Source organism: Petromyzon marinus, unplaced genomic scaffold (genome assembly GCF_048934315.1).
Source record: "Petromyzon marinus isolate PM22_M1 ecotype Great Lakes invasive population unplaced genomic scaffold, UKy_Petmar_22M1.pri1.0 PM_G_Scaffold_17, whole genome shotgun sequence".
NCBI lineage: Eukaryota > Metazoa > Chordata > Hyperoartia > Petromyzontiformes > Petromyzontidae > Petromyzon > Petromyzon marinus.
This window is the reverse complement of record NW_027422728.1, coordinates 1,208,111-1,214,285: the sequence shown is the minus strand read 5'-3', so window position 1 is coordinate 1,214,285 and position 6,175 is coordinate 1,208,111.

Here is a 6,175-nt window from a genome sequence, read left to right as displayed (position 1 = left end):
AAGTGTCTGTATGTAAGTGTCTTAGTGTCTGTATGTAAGTGTCTGTATGTAATTGTCTGTATGTAAGTGTCTTTATGTAAGAGTCTGTAAGTGTCTGTATGTAAGTGTCTAAGTGTCTGTATGTAAGTGTCTTTATGTAAGAGTCTGTATGTAAGTGTCTGTATGTAAGGGTCTGTATGTAAGTGTCTGTATGTAAGTGTCTGTATGTAAGTGTTTGTATGTAAGTGTCTGTATGTAAGTGTCTCAGTGTCTGTTTGTGTCAGTATGTAAGTGTCTGTATGTAAGTGTCTATGTAAGTGTCTGTATGTAAGTGCCTGTATGTAAGTGTCTGTATGTAAGTGTGTGTATGTAAGTGTCTGTATGTAAGTGTCTGTATGTAAGTGTCTCAGTGTCTGTATGTAAATGTCTTTATGTAAGTGTCTGTATGTAAGTGTCTGTATGTAAGTGTCTGTATTTAAGTGTCTCAGTGTCTATAAGTGTCTAAGTAAGGGTCTGTATGTAAGTGTCTGTATGTAAGTGTCTGTATTTAAGTGTCTCAGTGTCTGTAAGTAAGTGTCTAAGTAAATGTCTGTATATAAGTGTCTGTATGTAAGTGTCTGTATGTTAAGTGTTTATATGTAAGTGTCTGTATGTGAATATCTCAGTGTCTGTATGTAAGTGTCTGTATGTAAGTGTCTGTATGTAAGTGTCTCAGTGTCTGTATGTAAGTGTCTGTATGTAAGTTTCTGTATGTAAGTGTCTGTATGTAAGTGTCTGTATGTTAAGTGTCTGTATGTAAGTGTCTGTATGTAAGTATCTCAGTGTCTGTATGTAAGTTTCTGTATGTAAGTGTCTGTATGTAAGTGTCTCAGTGTCTGTATGTAAGTGTCTGTATGTAAGTGTCTGTATGTAAGTATATGTATGTAAATGTCTGTGTGTAAGTGTCTTAGTGTCTGTATGTAAGTGTCTGTATGTAAGTGTCTGTATGTGTCTGTATGTAAGTGTCTGTATGTAAGTGTCTGTATGTAAGTGTCTGTATTTAAGTGGCTGTATGTAAGTGTCTGTAAGTGTCTGTATGTAAGTATCTGTATGTAAGTGTCTGTATGTAAGTGTCTCAGTGTCTGTATTTAAGTGTCTGTATGTAAGTGTCTGTATGTGTCTGTATGTGTCTGTATGTAAGTGTATGTAAGTCTCTGTATGTAGGTGGCTGTATGTAAGTGTCTGTAAGTGTCTGTATGTAAGTATCTGTATGTAAGTGTCTGTGTGTAAGTTTCTGTATGTAAGTGTCTGTTTGTAAGTGTCTGTATGTAAGTGTCTGTATGTAAGTGTCTGTATGTAAGTGTCTTCGTGTCTGTATGTAAGTGTCTGTATGTAAGTGTCTGTATGTAAGTGTCTCAGCGTCTGTATGTGTCTGTATGTAAGTGTCTGTATGTAAGTGTCTCAGTGTCTGTATGTAAGTGTCTGTATGTAAGTGTCTGTATGCAAGTGTCTCAATGTCTGTATGTAAGTGTCTGTATGTAAGTGTCTGTATGTAAGTGTCTGTATGTAAGTGTCTCAGTGTCTGTATGTAAGTGTCTCAGTGTCTGTATGTAAGTGTCTGTATGTAAGTGTCTCAGTGTCTGTATGTAAATGTCTGTATGTAAGTGTCTGTATGTAAGTGTCTTAGTGTCTGTATGTAAGTGTCTGTATGTAATTGTCTGTATGTAAGTGTCTTTATGTAAGAGTCTGTAAGTGTCTGTATGTAAGTGTCTAAGTGTCTGTATGTAAGTGTCTTTATGTAAGAGTCTGTATGTAAGTGTCTGTATGTAAGTGTCTAAGTGTCTGTATGTAAGGGTCTGTATGTAAGTGTCTGTATGTAAGTGTCTGTATGTAAGTGTTTGTATGTAAGTGTCTGTATGTAAGTGTCTCAGTGTCTGTTTGTGTCAGTATGTAAGTGTCTGTATGTAAGTGTCTATGTAAGTGTCTGTATGTAAGTGCCTGTATGTAAGTGTCTGTATGTAAGTGTCTGTGTGTAAGTGTCTGTATGTAAGTGTCTCAGTGTCTGTATGTAAATGTCTTTATGTAAGTGTCTGTATGTAAGTGTCTGTATGTAAGTGTCTGTATTTAAGTGTCTCAGTGTCTATAAGTAAGTGTCTAAGTAAGGGTCTGTATGTAAGTGTCTGTATGTAAGTGTCTGTATTTAAGTGTCTCAGTGTCTGTAAGTAAGTGTCTAAGTAAGTGTCTGTATGTAAGTGTCTGTATGTAAGTGTCTGTATGTTAAGTGTTTATATGTAAGTGTCTGTATGTGAATATCTCAGTGTCTGTATGTAAGTGTCTGTATGTAAGTGTCTGTATGTAAGTGTCTCAGTGTCTGTATGTAAGTGTCTGTATGTAAGTTTCTGTATGTAAGTGTCTGTATGTAAGTGTCTGTATGTTAAGTGTCTGTATGTAAGTGTCTGTATGTAAGTATCTCAGTGTCTGTATGTAAGTTTCTGTATGTAAGTGTCTGTATGTAAGTGTCTCAGTGTCTGTATGTAAGTGTCTGTATGTAAGTGTCTGTATGTAAGTATATGTATGTAAATGTCTGTGTGTAAGTGTCTTAGTGTCTGTATGTAAGTGTCTGTATGTAAGTGTCTGTATGTGTCTGTATGTAAGTGTCTGTATGTAAGTGTCTGTATGTAAGTGTCTGTATGTAAGTGGCTGTATGTAAGTGTCTGTAAGTGTCTGTATGTAAGTATCTGTAAGTGTCTGTATGTAAGTTTCTGTATGTAACAGTCTCTATGTAAGTATCTGTATATAAGTGTCTGTATGTCAGTGTCACAGTGTCAGTATGTAAGTGTCTGTATGTAAGTGTCTGTATGTAAGTGTCTGTATGTAAGTGTCTGTGTGTAAGTGTCTGTATGTAAGTGTCTCAGTGTCTGTATATAAGTGTCTGTATGTAAGCGTCTGTATGTAAGTGTCTCAGTGTCTGTATGTAAGTGTCTGTATGTAAGTGTCTGTATGTAAGTGTCTCAGTGTTTTATGTAAGTGTCTCTATGTAAGCGTCTGTAAGTGTCTATGTAAGTGTCTCAGTGTCTTTATGTAAGTGTCTGTATGTAAGTGTCTCAGTGTCTGTATGTAAGTGTCTCAGTGTCTGTATGTAAGTGTCTCAGTGTCTGTATGTAAGTGTCTGTATGTAAGTGTCTCAGTGTCTGTATGTAAGTGTCTGTATGTAAGTGTCTGTATGTAAGTGTCTGTATGTAAATGTCTCAGTGTCTGTATGTAAGTGTATGTATGTAAGTGTCTCAGTGTCTATATGTAAGTGTCTGTATGTAAGTGTCTGTATGTAAGTGTCTGTATGTAAATGTCTCAGTGTCTGTATGTAAGTGTATGTAAGCATCTGTATGTAAGTGTCTATGTAAGTGTCTCAGTGTCTGTATGTAAGTGTCTGTATGTAAGTGTCTGTATGTAAGTGTCTTAGTGTCTGTATGTAAGTGTCTGTATGTAATTGTCTGTATGTAAGTGTCTTTATGTAAGAGTCTGTATGTAAGGGTCTGTATGTAAGTGTCTTTATGTAAGAGTCTGTATGTAAGTGTCTGTATGCAAGTGTCTAAGTGTGTGTATGTAAGGGTCTGTATGTAAGTGTCTGTATGTAAGTGTCTGTATGTAAGTGTCTGTATGTAAGTGTTTGTATGTAAGTGTCTGTATGTACGTGTCTTAGTGTCTGTATGTAAGTGTCTGTATGTAAGTGTCTGTATGTAAGTGTCTGTATGTAAGTGTCTCAGCGTCTGTATGTGTCTGTATGTAAGTGTCTGTATGTAAGTGCCTGTATGTAAGTGTCTGTATGTAAGTGTCTGTATGTAGATGTGTGTATGTAAGTGTCTGTATGTAAGTGTCTGTATGTAAGTGTCTCAGTATCTGTATGTAAATGTCTTTATGTAAGTGTCTGTATGTAAGTGTCTGTATGTAAGTGTCTGTATGTAAGTCTCAGTGTCTGTATGTCAGTGTGTGTTTGTAAGTGTCTGTATGTAAGTGTCTGTATTTAAGTGTCTCAGTGTCTGTAAATGTCTAAGTAAGTGTCTGTATGTAAGTGTCTGTATGTTAAGTGTTTGTATGTAAGTGTCTGTATGTGAATATCTCAGTGTCTGTATGTAAGTGTCTGTATGTAAGTGTCTGTATGTAAGTGTCTCAGTGTCTGTATGTAAGTGTCTGTATATAAGTGTCTGTATGTAAGTGTCTCAGTGTCTGTATGTTAAGTGTCTGTATGTAAGTGTCTGTATGTAAGTATCTCAGTGTCTGTATGTAAGTTTCTGTATGTAAGTGTGTGTATGTAAGTGTCTGTATGTAAGTGTCTGTATGTAAGTGTCTCAGTATCTGTATGTAAATGTCTTTATGTAAGTGTCTGTATGTAAGTGTCTGTATGTAAGTGTCTGTATGTAAGTCTCAGTGTCTGTATGTCAGTGTGTGTTTCTAAGTGTCTGTATGTAAGTGTCTGTATTTAAGTGTCTCAGTGTCTGTAAGTAAGTGTCTAAGTAAGTGTCTGTATGTAAGTGTCTGTATGTAAGTGTCTGTATGTTAAGTGTTTGTATGTAAGTGTCTGTATGTGAATATCTCAGTGTCTGTATGTAAGTGTCTGTATGTAAGTGTCTGTATGTAAGTGTCTGTATATAAGTGTCTGTATGTAAGTGTCTGTATGTTAAGTGTTTGTATGTAAGTGTCTGTATGTAAATATCTCAGTGTCTGTATGTAAGTGTCTGTATGTAAGTGTCTGTATGTAAGTGTCTCAGTGTCTGTATTTAAGTGTCTGTATGTAAGTGTCTGTATGTGTCTGTATGTAAGTGTCTGTATGTAAGTCTCTGTATGTAGGTGGCTGTATGTAAGTGTCTGTAAGTGTCTGTATGTAAGTATCTGTATGTAAGTGTCTGTGTGTAAGTTTCTGTATGTAAGTGTCTGTTTGTAAGTGTCTGTATGTAAGTGTCTGTATGTAAGTGTCTGTATGTAAGTGTCTTCGTGTCTGTATGTAAGTGTCTGTATGTAAGTGTCTGTATGTAAGTGTCTCAGCGTCTGTATGTGTCTGTATGTAAGTGTCTGTATGTAAGTGTCTCAGTGTCTGTATGTAAGTGTCTGTATGTAAGTGTCTGTATGTAAGTGTCTCAGTGTCTGTATGTAAGTGTCTGTATGTAAGTGTCTGTATGTAAGTGTCTGTATGTAAGTGTCTCAGTGTCTGTATGTAAGTGTCTCAGTGTCTGTATGTAAGTGTCTGTATGTAAGTGTCTCAGTGTCTGTATGTAAATGTCTGTATGTAAGTGTCTGTATGTAAGTGTCTTAGTGTCTGTATGTAAGTGTCTGTATGTAATTGTCTGTATGTAAGTGTCTTTATGTAAGAGTCTGTAAGTGTCTGTATGTAAGTGTCTAAGTGTCTGTATGTAAGTGTCTTTATGTAAGAGTCTGTATGTAAGTGTCTGTATGTAAGTGTCTGTATGTAAGGGTCTGTATGTAAGTGTCTGTATGTAAGTGTCTCTATGTAAGTGTTTGTATGTAAGTGTCTGTATGTAAGTGTCTCAGTGTCTGTTTGTGTCAGTATGTAAGTGTCTGTATGTAAGTGTCTATGTAAGTGTCTGTATGTAAGTGCCTGTATGTAAGTGTCTGTATGTAAGTGTGTGTATGTAAGTGTCTGTATGTAAGTGTCTGTATGTAAGTGTCTCAGTGTCTGTATGTAAATGTCTTTATGTAAGTGTCTGTATGTAAGTGTCTGTATGTAAGTGTCCTGTATTTAAGTGTCTCAGTGTCTATAAGTAAGTGTCTAAGTAAGGGTCTGTATGTAAGTGTCTGTATGTAAGTGTCTGTATTTAAGTGTCTCAGTGTCTGTAAGTAAGTGTCTAAGTAAATGTCTGTATGTAAGTGTCTGTATGTAAGTGTCTGTATGTTAAGTGTTTATATGTAAGTGTCTGTATGTGAATATCTCAGTGTCTGTATGTAAGTGTCTGTATGTAAGTGTCTGTATGTAAGTGTCTCAGTGTCTGTATGTAAGTGTCTGTATGTAAGTTTCTGTATGTAAGTGTCTGTATGTAAGTGTCTGTATGTTAAGTGTCTGTATGTAAGTGTCTGTATGTAAGTATCTCAGTGTCTGTATGTAAGTTTCTGTATGTAAGTGTCTGTATGTAAGTGTCTCAGTGTCTGTATGTAAGTGTCTGTATGTAAGTGTCTGTATGTAAGTATATGTATGTAAATGTCTCTG